A 23,654-nucleotide genomic window follows, 5' to 3' on the forward strand; every position below is an offset into this window, starting at 1 on the left:
ATCTGCTGTTACTTAGCAGAACTTGGAGATTTGTTATTTTTGTTGCATTTAATCTGTGCATCTTATGGCATGAGCTCTATATGTGTTTTGTTGTATGCCATGCCGTCTTTACAGAGGTATATGCCATGTATTTTTGTGATCTCTGTGATGACTAGCACAAGCATGCAAACTAGGCTCCATAATGTTTCTGATTTCAGAGACTTAGTATTTTCTCTGTGTCTGTGAGTGCTGTTATTTTGTTGCTATGGATCCATGTGGCTACAGAGAGATCCATGCTCCTTTTGGTGATGTTCAGTAAGGATGTTTTGTAGATATAGTTATGCGCTATCCATCCATGCCCCTGTTTGAAATTATGGAGTGCCATAGCATGTCTTAATCTTGCTCTACTTTTGCTATAAAATGTTCCTGGCAGATTGTTTACGTGTTATTCAATTTTGCCAAGATTGTTGTAGTTGTTTCATACATGCTATGTATTTGCTCTTGCTATGGTTAGCTTCATAAACATGCCCTCTTGCTGTAGGTATGCTTGTTTTGTCATGCATTGCTTTGTGATGAGTGCATCAAGCTCGCCAAGATGCTCTCATAATGTCTGTTTCTGCCATGCTCTGTTTTCTGCCAAGTCTGAAACCTGTTAACGGAACTTGCTATGTTTACATGGTTGCCATCATATTTTCTGGTCCTTTTTGGCTTATGTTCAGGAAGGGACTTTTGTCATATGTATTTAGTAGAATACTTCCATGCCTTGTTTTGCTATGTTAAGTTCCTGTAGCATGTTGATTTCGTGCTCCGAACATTGCTACCTGATGCTGTTTCAGGCATGTCCAGTAATTTCACCAAGTCTGTGAACCTATTATCTTTTGCACTTTTGCCATGCTTGTTTGAACCTGCTGTGGTGTGATCTAGCCGTAGCTCAGTGTTCATCTTTTGTCAAGCTTCTCCTGTAGATTACTGTCATATGCTTTGTTGCTATGTTGGAGTGCTGTAGCATTGTTACTTGTTGCATTCTAAATGCTGTCATGCTGTTAATCGCAGATTCGTGTCATTCTTGTTTTGCTTGCCATTTGCAAACCATGCATCCGTTTCCGGTGATCTTTATATCAATTTCGACCGAAATCATCTCATCTTTCCAGTGGCATGCTTGGTTTGCCAAGTTACTGTCTTATTTCATCATTTTCCTTCCGAAGCACGCATATGCATCGCATATCATATCTTGCATATCATTCATGTATTGCATCATGTTTGCTTGTGCATTTCCCGTGATTGATTGTGGTTCCGTTGCTTGTGTTCTTGTTTTGGGTAGAGCCGGGAGACGAGTTCGTGAACGAGGAACCTGTTGAGTACACTTACGAGGATCAAGCTTTCGACAACTCTGAGAACCTTGCAGGCAAGATGACCATACCCTCGAAATCACTTCTATCTTTGCTTGCTAGTTGTTCGCTCTATTGCTATGCCGCGTTACTTACCACTTGATATATCATGCCTCTCAAATTGCCATGAAACCACCTCTAACATTTGTCACCCTTCCTAGCAAACCGTTGTTTGGCTATGTTACCGCTTTTGCTCAGCCCCTCTTATAGCGTTGCTAGTTGCAGGTGAAGATGAAGATTGCTCCATGGTGGATTATGTTTATGTTGGGACATCACAATATCTCTTCTCTAATTAATGCATCTATATACTTGGTAAAGGGTGGAAGGCTCGGCCTTATGCCTGGTGTTTTGTTCCACTCTTGCCGCCCTAGTTTCCGTCATACCGGTGTTATGTTCCTTGATTTTGCGTTCCTTACGCGGTTGGGTGATTTATGGGACCCCCTGACAGTTCGCTTTGAATAAAACTCCTCCAGCAAGGCCCAACCTTGGTTTTACCATTTGCCTACCTAAGCCTTTTTCCCTTGGGTTCTGCAGACTCAAGGGTCATCTTTATTTACCCCCCGGGCCAGTTCTCCTTCGAGTGCTCGTCCAAACCGAGCGATGTCCGGCGCCCCCTGGGCAACCAGGGTCTATGCCAACCCGACGTCTGGCTCATCCGGTGTGCCCTGAGAACGAGATATGTGGAGCTCCTATCGGGATTTGTCGGCACATCCGGGCGGCTTTGCTGGTCTTGTTTTACCATTGTCGAAATGTCTTGTAAACCGGGATTCCGAGACTGATCGAGTCTTCCTGGGAGAAGGAATATCCTTCGTTGACCGTGAGAGCTTATAATGGGCTAAGTTGGGACACCCCTGCAGGGTATAAACTTTCGAGAGCCGTGCCCGCGGTTATGTGGCAGATGGGAATTTGTTAATATCCGGTTGTAGAGAACTTGACACTTGACCTTAATTAAAATACATCAACCGTGTGTGTATCCGTGATGGTCTCTTCTCGGTAGAGTCCGGGAAGTGAACACGATTGAGTTATGAATGACGTAAGTATGAGTTCAGGATCACTTCTTGGTCATTGCTAGATGTCGACCGTTTCGTTGCTTCTCTTCTCGCTCTCTTTTGCGTATGTTAGCCACTATATATGCTTAGTGCCTGCTGCAGCTCCACCTCATTACACCATCCTTTCCTATAAGCTTAAATAGTCTTGCTCTCGCGGGTGTGAGATTGTTGAGTCCTCGTGACTCACAGATTCTACCAACACAGTTGCAGGTGCCGACGATGCCAGTGCAGATGACGAAATCGACCTCAAGTGGGAGTTCGACGAGGAACGTGGTCGTTACTATGTGTCTTTTCCTGATGATCAGTAGTGGAGCCCAGTTGGGTCGATCGGGGATCTAGCATTTGTGGTTATCTTATTTTCATATGGATTTTGACCGTAGTCGGTCTATGTGTGTATTTTGGAGGATGTATGGATTATATTTATGTATTGTGTGAAGTGGCGATTGTAAGCCAACTCTCGTTATCCCATTCTTGTTCATTACATGGGATTGTGTGAAAATGACCCTTCTTACGACAAAACCACAATGCGGTTATGCCTCTAAGTCGTGCCTCGACACGTGGGAGATATAGCCGCATCGTGGGCGTTACATCTTCATGTTGGACAGGCCATCCTAATTACTATCAGGAACACCAACCGTCAAGGCTTGAAGATGATGATCGTCATCGATATCATCTAAACTATATATGCGTGTGGCTGCTGATGATGGTCATGTTTGATTGCTATCTATGGATGAAACCTTTTATGTGGTCGATGACCGTTGAACTTGTTAAACTACTTATGTTGGCTTCGTGAAACTATTTGGATGTGATCAAACTATGTTATTTGGTACTTATTTCTTAGTCCGTAATGGCAAAACTAATTGGATGTGATCAAACTACGTTATGTGATCAAACTATTTGGATGTGATCAAACTTCTTATGTCTATGAAATTGTGCTTATTGTTTCTTATGTCTATGGCAAAAAAATTGAAGACAAAATCAAAGCAGTTAACTTCATGCCACTATGATAACCTACCGCCAGGGCTTTCAGCGGTAGGTTTGTGCTGACTACCGCCAGGGCTCTTAACGGTCGTCAGCCACACCTACCGCCAGAACCTGTGGCGGTAGACTGTGCAACCCTACCGCCTGAAGGTCTAGCGGTAGCAAAAGGGTCAGATCTCGAAAAAATTTCAAACTGGGGTCTGATCTCGATTTTGTTTGAAAAAAAGGTCAAAACACTAAATTTTGCCTCCACCGGAGCGAGTCTCCCCTGTTCTGCCCGTGTTTTCGTGTGTATGTATGGTCTTGGATCCATCTTGACGGCGACGGGTCGGTGGCTGGCGCTGCTGCTGCTGCTGCTTCGGTACAGGGCTGTTTGTTGGAGTAGCCGGCTCGCACGGCTTTCCCGTTACGGTACGGTACCCCCACACCACACGAGGAACACGCCCGCCCTGTTGGAGGAGGCATGGCGCGGATCCGACCCACAGTGGCTGCGGATCCATAGGGCCCACCTGCCATTCATGGTAACAGTGGAGATCTCTCGCGCGCGCGTACGCTGCTCCGCCCCGGCCGCGCGAATCTTTCGTGATGGGTGCAGCGTACTCCGCCGCGCCGTGTCGTCACGCTCGCTCGCTCGCTGCCGCCCGCACGGCCCGGCCCGGCCCCGGGATCTTCTGCTCCACGGACGCGAGCCCATCCCAGCTCCACGCCGACACTTCCTCTCCAGCCTATGCAGCAGCTTTTTCTTTCTTTTTTTGCTCGCCTGACCGGCTAGCATGGCCGGCCGGCGGTGCAACCACCGACGCGCCGACGTGAGATCTCCCTCCGGCGTAGTAGAGTAGCTGCTGCCTATAGCCCGATAGCATGTCCCTCACCGACCCGGCATGCAACCGCACCCACCACGGAGCCAGTCATGTCGCGGCAACTAAAGCACCTTACGTACGCTTCCTTCTTTTCTGTACCTGTACGTAGCCCCAAGCAAGCTGTCACAGCAACGGCCCGGGAGGGGCGCGCGTGCGTGCTTGCTGTACAGCCACAGCCAGCTATCCAGCCATGTGATGGATGGCGCATGTGACGCCAGCGGCTGCAATTGCAAAGTCCGGCAACGCGGCTGGACCAGTGCAGTGCAGTGCTCGCTCGACTCCATCCATCCACGGGAGTAGCACATCCGTTGACACGTGGACGCCACCAGTGGAGAATTCAAGAGAAATGAACGAATGGTTTCATGTGATTTAATCCCATTTCACACTGGTACCGGTACGAGTGTAGTAGTCTGGTGTGCTGCCAAATTCAGTGCAGCACAGTGCCAAGTTGGTGGCGTGGACTGCTGCAACCAGCAGCTTGCCTATGTTGGAAAATGAGGCGCGTTGTGTTGACCTGGTAATTTCCCCGTAGAATACGCTTTGCTCGTAGCTACCCCAGGTGGAAATATCCCCGTGGGGGGGAGTAGTAATCTTGCCATGCGTGATGTTTGCCGGCAGCGAAATGGACGAGAAGATGCATGTAGAAAAACAAGTGACAAAGAGACGCCAGCAAGGGAAGAAGAGAAGACGACGGAGCCAAGGGTAGTGGGCGCGTCGCTGTCCATCGAATCCCACGCACGGTCTGTCTCTCGGTGTTTTGTGTACGTCTCGTCCCGTCGATTCTCATTGATCAATCGGGGATTTTGAATGAAAAACCAAAAGCGAGAGCGACCGTTGGTTTGGTAGCTGCCCCCCTGCCGGACCATACATGGCAATGGCAATGGCATAGGAGCCTAGTTCCCGAAAACTCCGAATACATTCTTTTCTAAGAGTAGCTTGGTGAGTCCATTTGACCGCTCGCGGGGCTATTTAAGACGGCATGATGTGACTTATGACCCGATCGGGCACGTTGATCGCGTGAGCGGACAAACCGACGATGCAGGAATAAAACAGCCCATGTTTCCTCAGATAACATCGATTTGAACAATGATGATCTTGGTTGAGTGCAACCTTTTGGAATTCATTCAAAAAAAAAACCTTTTGGAAATCCATGGGATTTTTTATCCTTGGAATTTTTATTTGGTGTCCGTTTCGTTTCATAGATTGAGATCCTCACTATTTTTTCCTTGCGATTCATTTGCACCTCATTCAGAACCTCGAAGGAAAAAAACATCATCCACTCCTCTCGGTAGAATTCCTTTGTTTTTCTTGTGTTGTCAGCCACTATACGATCTGAATTCATGTAGTTTTTTTAATTACACAGTGTTCAGTAGCACGTGCTCTCTAATTATGAAAGGAACAATAGCGGTCAAACATGATGATCTTGGCTGAGTGTAACTTTTTGAAATTTCGTAGGATTGGTGCCCGTTTGGTTCAGATGATTAAATCCTCACAAATTTTTCCTTACGGTTTATTTGCACTTCATTCGAAGCCTTGAAGGGAGAAAAAGATCATCCACTCCAAAACTATTTGTAGAATTTTTTTGTTTTTCCTCAAACACTGTATAATCTGCATTCATGTAGTTTCTAAATTTATGGTGTTCAAGAGCACATGACACTCTAATTATGTTTTATTTTCTTCTATTACTGCGTTTTTGAGAATCTCTGCGAATCGGAGAGGACATGAATCATTGAACTTTCGATGATGATCGGAAGTGAATACATAGCCCATTGATTCTCTTTTTGAAAGGAACATGGGCGGTCAAACATGAATTCTCACACGGAGGTGGCTTTATGGATGAAAATATCAACAATACGCAGTTCTCAAAAGACTTATTTGTTGGAGATAGCCCACTTAGTGAACACTATCTATAATGCTTACAAAAAACATGATACAAATTGTGTGTACGTGACTTGTACTATGATCCTTGATATGATAATCTCGTTTATCTTCGGCCAATTTGCATGAAAATCTAGCAATAGAATTGGGGTGGTGCATAAGTGCAACAAGCAATCTATGTTTGTGATTATTCTGGCATTTGAGGCGTATTGCCGCATTTTATATTTATTTTTGTTTGAATGCTTTACAATAAAAGGATTGCATATATCAATCGATGCATAGGTCAAAGGTGTTCTCTCCTTCTCAAGTTTAGAAAATACTAAAAAGGTTTGGTGTGCTTTGTTGCATTGTTGGTGTTGTTGTGTTTCCATTTTTTTTTACTTTCTCTATTTCAAAATATAAGGTGCACTAGTTTTTGAAAAGTCAAACCTCTTTAAGCTTGACCAACTTTGTAGCAAAACATATCAATATTCATAACATCAAATCGATGTCACTAGACTCATCATGAAATGAATTTTCATGTTTTATTTATTTACTAGTGTGGATGTCAATATTTTTTTACTCTAAACTTGGACAGAGTTAATGAAATTTCATTTTTTTTAAATTATACACCTTATATTTGGAACTAAGGGAGTATGATTTGACGAGTGGGGGAGATGTTGTAGTGTGTTATATATATATTTATAAGGCGGTGTTTGGTGTGCCTTTTGTGGTGTGATTCCGTGTTATCTGTTGATCAACCCATACTTATGTTGAGAAATTTTCTACGTCGGTGGCTGCATCAATTATATTGACGCTACAATATCACACGTGGATGCTTTTTTCTAGATGGTGAGAGGGTGTGCTGGATTGATATTTTTTATAGACCGGTTGCTGCCATATGATTTTCGAAAAAAATCGTTGATCCGATCAAAATCGTGAACAAAATCTAAAAATAATTACCTCAAACAAATGGGAGAGCTCCAAAATTAGAGAGCGTAGTGAATTAGAAAAAAAATGAATAAGAGAACTCACTTTACATCGATGTTTCAGTCGGAGAACGTGAATCCTGGTCACAAGTCAAGTTAGGCGAGAGCTAAACTAAAGAGGTAATATCATCAGGAGTCATAGAACTTGCGTTCGATGTTCAGTTTGGTGCTAGAACTTTAAAAATATGGAATCGCAGTCACTTAACTTGACTCAAGCGTGCACATACGGTCACAACATGCATGTGTGGGGGCGTATCCGCGTGTATGACCCCACCCGTCTGTGAGTGCTGGCGCTCGGACCACACTTTTTTTTTACAAAAAACACCATTGTATTTTTTTATTCATGGAAAAAGCCACCACAACTACGCCTTTTTTTCTTAAAAAAAACAAACCACTGTAATGCGCGAATTAACACAAAAACCGGGTACGCGTGGAATCAATCTCACGACCCACGCTTACAACACTGGCCAGAGCCACTCCACCAAACATTCACATGTCTACTGTTGATAACAAATACATATTCGATCGGGTCTTATAAATATGTCTACTGTTTATAAATTTCAGTAATAAAAATAACGTTTAGAAATTCGTGTGTTATAAATATTCATCCAAAGGAAATAACCTACTTTCAAAACTGTTCATGTATAATTTAAAATTTAAATTCTAATATGAATATTCAATCGTGTCTAATATTTAAATCATCTAAAATTTTGAATATAAGTCATGAGTAAAAATAATATACAAGTATTCATAAATATTTTAAATTCATAATTTTATATAATTTAAATGTAATTTGTGAATGTATAATTGTCTATGGATTTAGTAAACATATTTATTTAATAAAAAAAATCAATGTCCACATTAGCTAAATATTTTTTATTGCTCAACCATGGGGATTACAATCATACCGGTGTAGCAACTCAATCTCATTTGGTCCAAACCGTAGCCAAACAGCTTTATATCTAAATTTTTTATTACTACTGATTATTTATTTGTGTAATGATTTTGATACACAAATATTCGAACATAATTTTATTACTTAAGTTTTACAAATTTCATAAAAAGTATCTTAAATGTCTTTATTACTTCCGTTTTACTAAACAATTTTTTACAGAATACACAGGTTTATATTTAATTATTTTATTTACTAATAATCGTCTTTATGTATAATATTTTTGACGCAAATATTTGAACAAATTTTATACTTACATTTTACTCTCTTCGTCCACGTCTTACATTATGAGACAAAGGGAGTACCTTTTTAGAATACTTATGTTTTACAAATATACATAAAAAATAGTGCGTGCAAAATGGGCCATAGTGTCTGCAGCCTATGTAAGCTCCACATGCTTTTTCGTTCGTGCATATACATTTCGTATCAACTGTAGTTGCTCAAAAAAAAAAATTATCAACCATAGACATGTGAACGTGTTTGGTGGAGTGGCTAAACTGGCCAGTATTGTAAGCGTGGGTCGTGAGGTTGATACCTGGCGCACTAATTTTTTGTGTTAATTTGCACAATACAGTGGGTTTTTTTTTTATAAAAGAAAAATCAGAGGGGATTTTGTGAAAAATGTGTCGTGTGGTCGGCTTTTTCCGTGAATAAAAATGCACGCGTAGTTTTTGCAAAAATGCATCATCCGAGCGCCACCACTCACTGACAGATGGGACCATACACACGGATACGCCTACATATGTATGTTGTGACTGTATGTGCACGCTTGAGTCAAGTTAAGTGACCGCAATTCCGTATTTTCAAAGTTCTAGCACCAAACTGAACATTGAGTGCAAGTTCTATGACTTCCGGTGATATTACCTCTAAACTAAACCAGGCCAATGTACGACTAGCTATAGTATTCTAACCCTGCCTTCTCATGACTCGATGATCAAAGGCAGCACCGAGGATTAATTAATCATGTATGCCGCATTATTGCCCGACTAATCTATTCCTCCAGTGGACACCCTACCCTACCCCATCTGCGTGGTTGCTGGTGGGGAAGCTAGGGGAGCACGGCAGAGGGAAAGGGGGCAGGAGACGGACGGAAATTTAGTATTGCGGAGAGAGAGACCGAGCAAGCAACCCCTGTGCCTGCCGGCTCGACCATTGGCAGATTGTGCCGCAAGCGTCGTATCGTACCAATACCATGCTCCACTAATCAACAATGTTATGTTTACTTAATCCCTGCCGAGAACATAGACTATTCTAGTGCCGGCTATCTCCTGGCAGTGGCCAAGGGCCAAGATTCCGTTTTATTCCTCCTTGATTCTGTGTTTATAGTGTAATCAAAAGCTTGCGGGGTAGTATAATCGCAACTTGCGTGTTAGGGGTAGCGGGTTTCGGACTTCCGTTAGGTTTGTGAGGGTTTGGTTTATAGGCTCTAGGATCCGATCTCTTTCCATGGAAGTTTCAGAAGTTGAGCGGAAGCTACGCTCTTGTGTAAATAAAAATAAAATAAAGAGAAAGAATGTTTCCGTCCATCAAGTTCCTCAAAAGTCTATATCTGGTCTCTTAAAAAAAATTCGGCGACATTTGGTCCCTCGGTCCCTCAAGTTTCAAAGCCAGACAAAATTAGTCCAAAACAAGATTTGGGCGAAATATGACCGAACAAAATTAGTCCAAATCCAGGGTTTAAAGCTTGAGGGGCGAAATATGGCCGGAAAATTATTAAGGGATTAGATGTAGACTTTTGGGGAGCTTGAGGGATGAAAAACATACTTTTCTCGAAAATAAAATAGATTTGAAATCCTTGTGTGTATATATAGTGTGCTTTTTCTGATCAACTTATCGCAGGTTATAGATCATTAAATCAGATCGTAATATCCACAACGCCGACAGAGCCAGGTGTAAACCACAACATTGCACTTAACATAAGGCTGCCACTGCCAGTATAAAAATCCAGACTTGCTATATGTATAATGAATCCAAAAATTATTACCCCAGAGCTAGTCATGAGAAGGCAGTGCATATAAGACTAATTAGGTACTGGACTTCATTGTTTCCCCCTCCCCCTCCCTCTCCCTCTCCTTGTGGAACATGACAAGGAGATCGAACTGCGCATCATATCTTCTTCAATGTTTTACTATTGTTTCCTGGACCCTTGTTGAATTAAGGGATCGAACAATTGTCTGGATGCTCGGTGATATCTATGCAGATCAAGAAAGGGAAAAGGTAACAACTCAGAGGATATTATATACTCCTATATGGATAATGGTGCTTAGTGTGCATGTCGTGCACTCTGCGTGAACTGTCCGCGCCAGCGCTGATATTCTAGTTCTAGTCAATGTACTCTAGTTTGTAAGCCTCGACAGGAAAACTACTGGCAGGGCCAGTCGGATGTTTAAACAAGCGTAAGATACCATTAGTGCATAACAGCCTATCTCACGCGATTCGAAAAAAATTTACATAATTATTTTATCACCCGCCAGTCCTCATGAGTCAGCAATGATCTGGCACACAGAAGAACTTACCTGTTGCGAAGAACTTTTTTTACGGGGACATAAGATGACTAAAATTCACGGGAGAATCTCATTCTATCATATGCATCCACATGACCGAAAATCAAGCGAAATACAAGCAAGTCCAAGCCAATAGTCATGATAAAGAAGTCAACGAAAAACAAGTAAAATAATAAAAACACTAGGTAAAATGAGAGACTAGGGCCAGTTTGGTTCACGTCCTGGACAATGTGCCTGGAAATTTCAATGCCTGGTATGGGCCTGGGAACTCCAAGTTTTTTGCCTGGTCAGGATAGCACATGTAATATCTATTTGATTCTCGACCTGGCTGGTGCGTGCTTAACAGTCGTTGATGTTCCTGGCCAATCGCCTCATTTTCTGAACTATATATGTGATTAATGGTTCATCCTGCTGCTCCAGGCATCCAAAAAAGGTTGTCTGGCCAGGCAAACCAAGTTATCTTGTTCTTTGGTCCAGGCTAATTATGTTTTCTGGTTCTCCGGCTAGGCTGACTTCCTCATGGCCTAGACTTCAACCAAACATGAGTCGGGTAGCTCCCAAGGACAACCCAAGGCAGATGCCAAATGCCCAGGACGCGAACCAAACTGGCCCTAAATCGCCAAAAACAACCACAATCACGTCTCAAAGGAGATTCCAAAGTCTCCACTCTCTGAACAAATAGGTTTATGATTAAGCATGCACAACTATGCTTCGATCTAACTTTCACCATGAACCCCCTTAATAGGACGGTTGCTCCATTGACTCTGTATAAGTAAATGAAACTAATAAAAAAAAGTGTACACTCCATCTTCATATTCCTCGCAAAGGTACACCAAAGTTTTTATTTTCCACACAATTTTAAGGGGTCATGAAAGTGCTAGTTACCGACTAGAGGGGGGGGGGGGGTGAATAGGCGATTTTTATGAAAGTCTACAAAACACGAGGTCTTTGAAGACAAACAAGCAATTGAACCTATATGATATGCAGTGGAGGATGAACTACACTAGACATGCCATAGTCAAGTAAGCAATATAGTGAAAGCACGAAGACTAATAACAGCTAGGTAGTACGGATCGGAATGGAAGACAGTATGAAGCCAAACAGGTAATAGTCTTCGCACGGTGAAGTCAAACAGAGCAGACAGGCAAGCAAAGACTTCACGAAGACAAACTGAAATGTAAAGGAGGTAGGGGATAGAACCAGTAGCTTGGTGAAGACAAGGATTTGGTAGACCATTTTCAGTTGCTGTGACAACTGTACGTCTGGTTAGGGAGGCTGAGATTGAACTCAGAAGACTGTGTCTTCACCTTATTCCCCTTGAGCTAAGGACACCTAGTCCTTGCCCAATCACTCTGGTAAGTCTTCAAGGTAGACTTCCAAGCCTTCACAGACTTCGTTCGCCGGTGATCCACGATGACTCTTGGATCCTCAGAACGTGACACCTAACCGGCTGGAGGATGCACAGTCCTCAAGTGTAACAAGTCTTCAGGTCACGCGGACAGAAAGACTTCAGTGATGCCTAACACTCTTTGGCTCTAGGTGTTTTGGGCTTTGTCCTCGCAAGGATCTCTCTCTCAAAGGCTTCGGATGTGGGTTGCTCTCAAACGACAAAAGCCGTGCACTAACTCTGAGCAGCCACCAATTTATGGTGTAGGGTCGGGGTGGGCTATTTATAGCCAGGAGGCAATCCGACATGATATGTTCGAAATGACCCTGGGTCACTAAGGAACCAACACGTGTCCAACGGTCGGATTTCAAACACACGCGGCAGCTTGACTTGGGCTACAAGCAAAGCTGACTCATCCAACTCTGGATAAGATTTGCTCTCATTGTCTTCGCTCGAAGGCATAGGATTTTGGTTGAGCATCACTTCAGTCATCTGACTTTGTTCACTTGGACTTAACAGTTCGGTGGTTCCTATGACTCAACAAGGAAGAAAAGGAAACTATGAAATAAGCTATGTCTTCGCACTCCATAGTCTTCAAGTGAATGTCTTCATAGGTCATTATCTTCAACATGAATGTCTTCACGAACCACCACTGTCTTCAATGTCTTCATACATTTTTAGGGGTCATCTATGGTAGGTAAACCGAATCAATGAGGGATTACTACCTGTGTTATCCTGCAATTCTCACAAACACATTAGCCCCTCAACCATATTTGTCGTCAATACTCCAAAACCAACTAGGGGTGGCACTAAATGCACTTACAATCCCCCCTTTTGGTGATTGATGGCAAACTGGTTGAAGTTTTCAACGGGGATAAAAGTATGTGAAAGTTAAATTACATAGGCATTGTCTTCATAGGTTGGAAGAGGCTCCCCCTGAAGATGTGCATATAAATGTTTTGCTTTTGAATGCAGATGCACATGACAGGTTTTGCTTTGTGGAGATCCTCTTCAACACATGAAGACAATTCATCATGCATACACAAATGTAATGAAGATAATGAAATGCATAATGAGAAATGGGCGTCTGCAGAATGACTTCATGCGGGATTTATCATCGCATCATAAGGTAGCAGCAAAAGTGGCAGACGACCATCAAGTTGAAGTGTTACAAGTCAAAAGCCGATAGTTCAAGAATGAGAGTTGTAAAAACTTAGGCAAAATAATAAGCACCCGACCCATATGGACGCGCTTGAAGACTATCAACTCATATGTTTCTCCCCCTTTTGTCAGTAATGACCAAAAAGGTTTGAAGACACAGAGTATCTACTCGTTCCCAGGCGGTGAAGATGTTGGGGCAGCAGGGTCGACGTTGGAGTTGGGCGGTGCAGAGGGGCCTGATGAAGAATCGTGATGTAGTGAAGCCATCACTGGTGAAGTGGCGTCGTCCTCTTCATCTATGACTCGCGCAACAATAGTGGGAGCTGAAGATGAATAGTCAAAATCTTCAAGGGAAGGAGTTGGACGCCAACTTGCTGATTGGGGAGGCCTGGAGTCAAACTTAAAACGTTCCGTGAAGCCATCTGCTCGAAGACCATCTTCAGAACAGAGCATTGTGAGGCTCTTCCAGGACCGCCGACAGGCTTCATGCGCAACAAATGAGTTCTTGGTTGCAAGGTTGCGTATACGACTGACATCAATGAGCAGACTCTGCATCTGGCGCTTCAGCTAGTCATGATGCCTATCCTGCTTCTGGTGAAGGGATACAAGAAGCTCTCTGTCATTCAGGACACGAGCACGCTTCTGAGGCCTGTGAGCTACCGTGTTGGCTGTTGCATCAGTGTTTGCAAGATGCGGTAGACGAAGCTGACTAGCAAGAGGACCAGCAGGAGCAGGAGGATTCGGCACATGAACACCTTCAATAGGTTGAGTGAAGCTTTGAAAGGCAACATTGTCTTCGCGTATTGGCTCCTTAGCAGACACAGGATAAATAGCTTCATGAGACATGTCCACTTCAGGCAAGAATACAACATGGTTGCACACTGAAGCTTGATAGTTGATGGTTGAGTGAAGCTTTATCAACCGAATGACCCATGGAGCATAAAACTTGAGGCCAAATAGATCAATGTCTGAAGCTGCCAACTAACGGATAAAGAAGTCTTGGGTGTTGAACCTGATGCCATTGATGATATAGAAGACCAGTGTCTTCATGGTGCCTTCAAGCTTGGCGTCAGGAGAACGCCCTTTGATAGGCCATAGAGTATGCCTTACACTACAAAAAAAAGACACATCCGTGACATTTTGGGCCGAACAAATTTTTTTCTATCATGCTTATGACACTTCTATGACGATAATTGTGACAAAACCCGGTATCATCATAGATGTGGTGGGCTCCTACTTCTATGACAAAAAATCATGACAGAAAATGGGCTTTTCGTCCTGGGCGGGCCGGAGACGCAGCTGCATGACATTCTTTGGGCCGTCCATGATGGAAAAAACGTGGTAGAAGTGAGGACGAGGAAAATATCAGGGAGTTCCCGGTTACGGTGGGTGGTCGGGGGCCGAGCGATGCGCGTTTCTCTCGTACACGTACGCGCGTGGGTGCGAGGCGTTGGCCTCTAACTGAACCCGAGCGAGGCGTTCGCTACTGACCCCGAGCGATTACACTCCAGGCTATGCGTTACTGAACCCGAGCGATCGATCGATGGCTGTTAACGGAACCTGATCAAGCGATTCCTTCGCTACTGCTGCTAACTGAAGCCGATTGAACCTGCTGCCTCCTTCCCTTGATGAACAGTGAGCATTTTTGGGGGCTTGGATGAAAGTTCCCGGTGGGGGGTTGGATGAACAGGACCCCGTGGTGTTGCCGCTGGATGAACAGGACCCCGATCGATCGAGCCGGTTGGGAGTGGATGAACAGGACCCCATGGAGGGTTGGATGAACAGGACCCGTGGAGGGCTGGTTGAACAGTAGCCGGTGGAGGGCTGGTTGAAAAGTAGCCGGTGGAGGGCTGGATGAACAGTAGCCCGTGGAGGGGTGGTTGAACAGAACCCCGTGGAGAGGCCTTGTTGAACAGTAGCCGGTGGGGGAGCGGTGGAGGCTGGATGAACAGGAGCCCGTGGATGAACAGTCGCAGGTGGAGGCTGGAGGAGGTCGACGGTGGATGAACAGTAGCCCGTGGAGGCAGTCAACGGTGGAGATGAACAATATCCCATGGAGTCCCATTTTGTGGTACGCCACACCCCTCCAGATGAACAGGACCCCCGTTTCGACCGTAGCGCTCCAACACAAGTCCGTTTCCTCTGTTTTGCGGTATGCCACACCCCTCCCGATCAACAGGACCCCGTTTTGACCGTAGGAGGTCCAAGAGAAGTCCGTTTCCTCCGTTTTGCGGTACGCCACACCCCTCCCGATGAACAGGATCCCGTTTCGACCGTGGCCAGTCGAACACAAGGTCGTTTCCTCCGTTCTGCAGTACGCCAGGCCTCGCTTCGATCGGCTGTTCCGTCCAAGCCGGTTGGCTCCCGATGAACACCACGACGTAGTTTCTCCTTTCCGACCCAGCCATGTACACGAGCCCTAGCCGTACGTATGCGCGAGTAGGCATTCGAGACCCCGCCCGTATGTACGTACATGGCCGTATTTACTTTATTGCACCCTGGCTATACGTACGTGTAGACGATATTAACGGGACTGCGTGACATGCTACGTGCGCACCTCTACTACGACACGTGCGCGCCTATACTACGACATGTGCGCGCCTATACTACGACACGTGCCCTTCCTTACACAGCCACGGTTCATCGCTGCAGCCTACAGACAGACCGATCGTATGTACGTACACATTCGCGACCAGAATGACAATGCTACGTACGCTTCGACCAGGTGGGTCCCGACTGTCAGCCACTTCCTTGCGTGCAAAGATGTAGCTGGTAGGTCCCAGCAGTCAGGGGGGACTTTTTTTTGCGAAATACGGTGGCCCGTCTGGTGGGTCCCTGCTGTCAGGTGGAGGAATCATTATTTTCCGCGTAATAAGGAGGCACTTCCTTGCTGCGGCCGTGGACCCAGCTGTCAGCCTCTCCATGTACAGTACTCTTCCGATGGAAGTCGTTCCTTGACCACATTGACCACGCCGCGCCGAGAGCACCAAGGCGGTGGACGACGGCGAGGCCTAGGAAGGGGACGACGCGGAGCTGGGAAAGACGCGGCAGTGGATGCCCACGCGGAGAGGAGTACGAGAGTTGACTGGTTCGGCTGTGGTGTGAGGCTGCCGTCACCGCAGGGCCTGGCTAGCAGTGGGAATAGTAGGGGGCGGTGAGGCCTCCGCGGCAGCACAACCGGCCACGGGAGGCAGGAGCATGAGGCACGACCGGTGCTGGTTTGGCCGGCTGGAGCAAGAAGACCAGAGGTTGAAGAAGCACTACAGCCGTTGGATGGACATCGTACGGTCACTGGAGCTAGAATCGTTCATATTGACTAAGTTGACAAAGCCCTCCGTCCCCGTCAACTTAGTAGGCCCACAAGTCAGCCTCCCACTATGGTGGGTCCCAGCTAGCAGGGGGGTTTCATTTTTTTTGCGTAATAAGGAGGCACTTCCTTGCATGCGAAGATATAGCTGGTGTGTCCGACCTGTCAGCGGGGGAACATTTTTTTCACGAAATACAGAGGCCCTTCCGGTGGGTCCAAGATGTCAGGTGGAGGAATCATTATTTTGTGCGTAATAAGGACGTATTTCCTTGTGTGCGGTCGTGGACCCAGCTGTCAGCCTCTCCACGTATAGTCCACTTCCGATGGATGTCATTCAATGACCACGTTGACCACGCGGCGCCGAGAGCACTAGGGCGGTGGACGACGACGAGGCCTACGAAGGGAACGACACGGAGCCGGGGAAGACATGACAGTGGCTGCCCACGCGGTGGCGAGTACGAGGGTTGACTGGTTTGGCTGCCGTCGCCGGAAAATAAGAGGTGTGGGTGAGTACAGGGATAGCCAGGCTAGGGATGCGAGTATGGTGGGGCCGTGAGGCCTGCCCGGCAGCACAGCCGACCACGGGAGGCGGGAGCAGGCGGTTCCGTCGGCGCTGGTTTGGGTGGCTGGAGCAGGAAGACCAGAGACTGAAGAAGCATGATTGCCGTTAGATTGACATCTAACAGTCTGACGCTGGGTGAGTCGATTGTTGACTAAGTTTCTTTTTTTTGAGAAACCTTGTGTACGCATGAACTTAGTAGGCCCACAAGTCAGCCTCCAAATCTATGGCAGACAACATAGAGCCCATTTGCTATTTTTTTAATAATTTGCAACCCATTTGCTAATTCTTAAGTAATTTATTACAGCCCATTTTCTGCCTAGGACCACGGTCAAAAAGTTCAACCTTATTTTGCATATTTCGGTGGAGTCCGAACTGTTGTAATCCCAAAATGATAAACATTTATTTTTAATAACTTATTGCTTTGTCAAAAAAATCGTTTTGTTTTTTTAAGCAAATAAGATGTGGGACAATTGAGTTGGTTTAAGGGAAAACAAGTGATAAAAAAATCAGCGCTGGGAGGGAAAACAACAACAAAAATAAGGATGTAAATATGAAAAAGAAACTTTATGTATTTTCAATATAATGATACGTGTATATGAACTAGTAAAACTATAGGTAGAGATTAGAAAACGGAAGTAGGACGTGGCGTTTCAAGAAGAAAATAGAACTGGGCTGTGTGTTTGATTCAGTAAAAAAGCTGTCTGCGAATGTTCTAAGACAAAGTATAACTAACGCTGGCGGGCCAGAGGCCAGTAGATACCTGCTGGATCTTTGTGCCCCGTTGTCGTCATGGGCTGTGCCTGTTAAAAACAAAACCAAGCCTGGTCAGTCTACAGCCCAGTCGAAACTTGTTCGACCTGAAAAAACAATATACCTTCTCAATAAACGAGAGAATTCTACAAGTACAGACTCATAACTGGGATCCAACAGGTATATTGTTCTTTCATCGTGATAAGTGCATGCACTTGTTTCAAAAAAAATTGGAGAACTGGGAATTCGAACGGCAGGTGCTTATGCTACCCATCAAATAAAAATTAGGTGCCTGAAAATTCATTTCGAAACAAATGATTCAGCTTTATATCCACGTCGACCCTCGGCATGATGGTTGGAAGCAAATTCCAAGTTCATACCGAAAGATCATTAACAACAATACCAACTTGCGGACGACAAGGTAGTACAAGTACCAATACCAAACCAACTTATAATCTTTTTAGTCCTGGCCCTAGTGATCCTCTGGTAGAAAATCTTGCAGAGGACCAGCCCCCTCTCCTTCTCTTGCTCCAGGTACCCGAGGTGGTACTGGTGCATCACCCAGTTGGTCCTCTGCTGGTCGAAGTTTTGTTGGTGTGCAGCACCGGAACCTTTTTACTGCCCGTCTGCCGGCCGTTGACCATCACCGGCAAGGTATTGCCGGTCTTGTGCCATATCGCGTGCATGCCGCAATCCGACTGTATTTTGCGACGCGTCCACGTGCCCCTTTTGAACGCCCTAGAGTTGTGCTGGAAGAAAAGCTTGCTTAGGCCACTCAGTGTGATACCTGCAGTATTATCGAATACAGGTTTTAGTGTACGTAGTTGGCCTTTCCATAACATCTTTGGCATGTTGCAGTCACTTGTTTCACTTTTTATTAATTGTCAAATTGTAATTGCTTCACTAGGTCTGCGTCTAAAAAGAAAAATACAGCTATAAACAAAGGAATATGTTTGTGCAAGTAGATGGCCGATCGATGTCTTACCTGGAAGTTTCTCAGGATGGGTGTAGCATATGCCGTGCTCGCTGTCGATGGTTGGTATGAACAAATCAATGAGAGGGTGAGATCTCGCGCTGTCAGCACTCACTTTGGCCTCAAGGTGCTCGATCAGCTCCTGGTCCATGGGATCAAACTTGACGCCAGCCGGCAGCACTGGCCAATCCTTCTTGGACTTGCATCGGTTAATTCCAGTTATATGGTACTCAATGTATGATCAATCGACTGTTTTAAGTGAATGATGAAAGATTTCGACAGATAAGTGGTACTCCAAATGTGTAGTCCACAATACCCGAACACGCCACCAGGACTCTTGTGTCACCTCACGCGCAGCGTGTTGTCACGTCAATTCAATGTGAGGACATGATGAATAATTTGACCACGTATACTAGTACTGCTACTGTACTACTTACTAGTCGTAGTTAGTGTCACATTTTAACCATAGGTTTAACTAACAAAATGTCAATGCATGTCACCGAAAATTATTCCATTGGAAACTATGTTCAAATACGAATAAAACGATATATTTTTTTGTGACATGCATTAACATTTAGTTACTGAAATTTACGGTCAAAATTTGACACAAATTACGAAGGGGACCAATAAACCAGGAGGGAGGTAGTAGTACGAGTAACGCATTATATGGTATAGAGGACTAGTACAAATTTAGAAATGGAGTAAGAAGTTACAAGGTTGTGCGATAGACTTTATAGGCTACATGAGTAATACAAAATATAATTCCCATTGGACAACACTTTCACCAACAAGTATGCACTTGAAGCCTAATTGATCCATCGTCATTTTATGGCTTTTTCACAACATCTCCATCATCATTATCAGTACATCGTATGCAGGTGAGTTAGGATGCACTTGATCCCAGAAAGGTATCTATCCTTCAAACCAGAGGAGTGCTTCAAACTAACAACAGTATATAATATCCAACAAAAGAGGGTCATGCTACAGCAGCATGATACATGGCTCAGTCTAGATATTAGTACGAATCAAGTTGTGCATATTTGCTATTGGCATGAACCACATCGCCGCATGTCGGGTTTGCAAAAGCCATCCATCGCATGGAAGCTTGATGCCTTTCACACACTGAAGATTATCTGGCAACAAGCTGTGTCGACGAATCTCTGGATATGGTGATTCATGAAACCCATTGTATGATGTGTAAACACAGTTCCCCCTGGTGAATGGAAGTTGCCTAGCACAGTAATCATCACCGGTGACATGATCGATGATTGGTTGGATGATCGGATAATTGAGCCCGAGGAACATGGAGTGGTTGCCGAGGCTGTAAACCCGCCTCCAGTTGAATACGCCTGGTCCAACGGAGCTGGGATCTTTCTCGAACACGAAGCAGCCATAGCTATCAATGTCACGAATGCTCCAGACATTGTACTGCATGTGGTTTGATGTAATGGTTTGGTCAATTTGGTACGTGCGAATGAGCATCAAAGGACCGTCGTCAGCTGAACGAGCGATAAACCACCACCTATCGACTGGTATGATTCCAGGTCCTGGAATCATGAAGGCAAGCGCATTTGCGTCTGCTGGAACAAATCAAATTGGAGACCAAAAGGACAAAAATATACAATCATGTTTAGAGCATGTGTGGAATTAAGATTATTATAAAGTGACACATATCATAGACAAAGAATTGCAATGTCGTGGTCATAATCATACCCCAAGTTAAAAAAAAACAAGCCAATGGCTTTTATATTCTTGCAACATGTCATGGTTCAAACATCATGTAACAATGAGAGGAAAACAGCTATGACAGGGCCTACTCATATTCTACCATAGCACTTACTACTGTTCTCATATCAACTCTAAGCAATAACATGCGTATCTTGGAAATGAGAGTAACATATAGCAATAATGAGGTTATACTCATAATATCTATTCTAACAATCATTAGATGCCAATTGTTCTCATATCAACTCTAACAATAACATGTGTGGTCATAAAAATCTAGGAAATGAGAGGAACATATAGCAATGATGTGGTTATAGACATACTATATATTCTAAATTTGTAACAATGAATAGGCAGTCGTATTCATAAGGTAAAGATGAGATGAGATAGAACAATTACACGATGATAGATTCCACCAGTACAGGCAGCCAATCTGTGTGTCGACCGCATAAACGATGCCATCATGCACTATAGCATCAGACAGAAATGTTGCCTCAACAGGATTGACGATGAGCCATAACCATGTATGGCGACCGGATTCCAGATAGACTAATCCCATGTTGAACAAGGCAATGAGCTTGTAATCCATGTAGTCTTCTGATGGTGTGGGCACTTCGCAGATTACAACCTACACCAAACAAAGGTCGAGCCAAAAGCTCGACACATCTCGTGCGTAGTAGGCAGGAGTGTCCGGCGGGCCGCGAGGCTCGATGGCGGCGGTGTCCAACGATGGAAGGGTGATCTCTCACTGGGTGTAGATATCCACGAGACGCCACGGACTACCGGATTGGTGGATGAGGATGATCTAGTTGGCCTTCATGCCCGCCCAGTAGTGGTCGCGCATGAAGCACAGGTGGACGGGTAGTGGTAGCATGTCGAGGGGCACCACGGCAACCTCCGTAGGATTGTCAAGTCGGTGTCTGGGTCACTTGCGAGGATCGGGCATCAGCAAGCAGGGTGTAGGAAGATGGCGCGGGCGGGCGTGCAGTGAGCGGGGAGAAATGGTGTGCGGCCGATGATGGGAAGAGAGGAGGAGCAAGAGTGAAAGACGGGGAAGAAAGTGCATTAAATCTCAATTCTACTAGTACTACTACCAGGATATACCGTCCTTCGGAGTGTAAATAGTTACGCCGATGACATGTGGGTCTACCTCAAGAGGGCCCATATGTCAGTTAATGGAGGAGAGAGGTGCGTAGGCGTATTTGCGGAAGCGTGCTCCACTAGCAAACATGATGGCTGTACTGGGTAAGGCTGATTTAGTAACACCAACACGCTGGTTCAGCTTATTAATTAAGTGTCCCATCTGCTGCAGCGTGTATTGTCACTTCACTGTGAAGACTAGTTGAATAGTTCTCTCTGACCGAGATGGGGAATAATGGATCGCGAAGACTTCCTATCTACAGTATCCCTATGCCTGTACGCTCATCCTGTCTAACAAGATGAAACATTGGCCAAGGCACCCGACGCTAATAATGTAGGAGTACTAGTACTACCTCCTTTCCGGTTTATAGGGCTCAATTCAAAAATCTCATCAACCAAGGTAGATGATGAGTGGCGGAATAATTTTTGTAGTTTGCAAAAACACTCAATTAATGCACTCATTTTCCTCAAAAAATTATGTTTACCAATGCAATAATTTTGTGTCAAACTTTGACCATCTACTCCCTCCATCGAGGTGAATAAGTCATCTTTGGTTGTGCACCGTGACCAAGGAGGGTAAAAACAAGAGAACTTAATGTTTATTTGCTAATTAATAGCATTGCATGCAGTGAACTAATCACTACATGTCCTGTTTGGTAGTCTCGAGTCATTGAAAACATGCACGCCCACATCTCTTATTGGTTGATATGTCAAGAAACGAGGTGGGAGTTAATGCACCGCGCCTAAGTGTTTTGGGATTATTTGGTTTTCGTAAAGTGACTTATACACCTAGATGGAGGGAGTATTTAACTAATAAAATGATAATGCATTTCACCAACAATCATATTACTGGATTCGTATTTGAACATAGTTTTCAATGGTATAGTTTTTTATGACATGCATTGACACTTTGTTAGTTAAATTTATGATCAAAATTTTACACTAAGTACGAAGGGGACCGTTAAACAGGAAGGAGGTTTATATACAGGTCAATAAAAAAATCATCAACCAATGTAGTAGTAAATGATGAGTGCCCGAAGAATTTTTTTCTGAGAGTACTCAATAATGGGCTCGTTTTCCTCAAGAAAATTGTGTTTGCGAATGTATTAATTGGAATGCATGCGTGAGGAACAAATGACCAGAACTTTTACACGCATGGGTGAGTTATCTCTTAATTCTTGCATGCAATATTTTAATGAAGTTTGAAATATGAACATGTCAACGGGAGGGAGTAAAATCCTCATGCATGCAACATGCAACACTCACACGTACACATGGACGCACGCAACACTCACGCACCCATGCGGCGCACAACACACGACGCAACACACACACTCACACTCAAGTGCTCAACCTACTCCCTACGTCTGTGAAAGACTGTACATTTAGAGATTTACACATTGACCAGGGCATAATTAACGCCCAAAAGTAGTAGACTTATGTGTGCATGCGACCATCGAGAGAAGAAGATTAAATGAAGGTTGTTGCATGCTGTAATTAAGGATAGACATGTAGCCTATAGCTAGAGCACAAGTTGGTGCATTAGTCAATCAATATTGATTAGATTAAAGGCTAAATGCATTAGAAGTGTAGATGTACACTCTTTGTTTTTTAGCTGATGTACACTCTTTGTTGGAAGACCGAGGGAGTACACGTGCATGCACTCACATACATAGCCAGGGTGGTTAGCGCGCAAGGGTTGGACTCCTGTCGCGCCTGCGTAAAGTTTTGTTTAACTAATTTCTTTGCTCTGCCAACTGACAGGTGGGACCCAGAAACCAAGTGACAATTTAACCAGTCAACAAAGTGCCACGTCGACTATGTGGCCGGTCAGTAGGGTGCAATACGGTGCTCTACGATGAGCCAGTGATCGTATAATCACCGCAAAACTATATAGTGACCGTAAAGAGCGTATTGTTACATACGTTGACCGCCAGTGTGTTTTTCTCGTTTCAAATTAAGCCATATTAACCAGAAAGGATGAAGTATGGACTAGTACTAGTACTGCTTTGATGTGTCCCGTCAACTCGCCGAACGAGGAGAAGCTTGCTTACAACGCCTCTCCCTCGCCCACGTGCGCGGTGGCTCAC

The sequence above is a fragment of the Triticum aestivum genome, chromosome 2D, assembly GCF_018294505.1.
Source record: "Triticum aestivum cultivar Chinese Spring chromosome 2D, IWGSC CS RefSeq v2.1, whole genome shotgun sequence".
NCBI lineage: Eukaryota > Viridiplantae > Streptophyta > Magnoliopsida > Poales > Poaceae > Triticum > Triticum aestivum.